This window comes from Elephantulus edwardii, unplaced genomic scaffold, assembly GCF_000299155.1.
Source record: "Elephantulus edwardii isolate Elephantulus edwardi_28Jun2011 unplaced genomic scaffold, EleEdw1.0 scaffold00042, whole genome shotgun sequence".
Lineage (NCBI taxonomy): Eukaryota > Metazoa > Chordata > Mammalia > Macroscelidea > Macroscelididae > Elephantulus > Elephantulus edwardii.
This window is the reverse complement of record NW_006399792.1, coordinates 1548110-1548791: the sequence shown is the minus strand read 5'-3', so window position 1 is coordinate 1548791 and position 682 is coordinate 1548110.

The window sequence follows — 682 nt, the reverse complement described above, 5'->3', positions numbered from 1 at the left end:
ATTTTTTGCTTTCTTATAAACTTTAGAGGAAAGTCAAATCTTGGTATTATTAAATTGTTTAAGAAAGAATAAATTGTCCAGCTGATAAATGAAGATCACTGGTCTATCATTAAAATAATATGGACTTGCTTTGATTATTGTGGAATAAAGTGCCAGCTATCTAGTCAACACAATGATTTTGTATGTAGAGTAGGGAAGCAGTGATGCTCTCAATGGGAACATGTGCAACACAGATGAATAAGGAGATTCCATGTATTTTATCTTCTTCAACATTGGAACTGCAAACTAGGGCTTTTGTGAATATAATGTAGCTGCCTTGTACAGTCTTTAAAAGAGACATACCTGATCTGTGAGAGAAATTTGCTTTCTTTTTTAAGAAGAATTTGCAAAAGATCTTTCCAAAGATAATGTGCCACAGATTTTTTGTTTGTTGTTCTGTTATGAGAATTAATTGCTGTTTAAAAAAAATGTAATTGTTCAGATTCCTTTTCACAAGTGGATTAAGCTGTAAAAAAAAAACCACCAAAAAAAACCCAAAATAAAAAATTTAGAGAAATCATTGGAGTTGAATCCATGTTTTCATTTGGTCTGAATGAAGTTATTCTTCAAATAGTTACTGCAGCATGAAATTATCATTGACCCAAGGATTGTTCCACACAGCAGAACCGAACCTGCTGCCAGC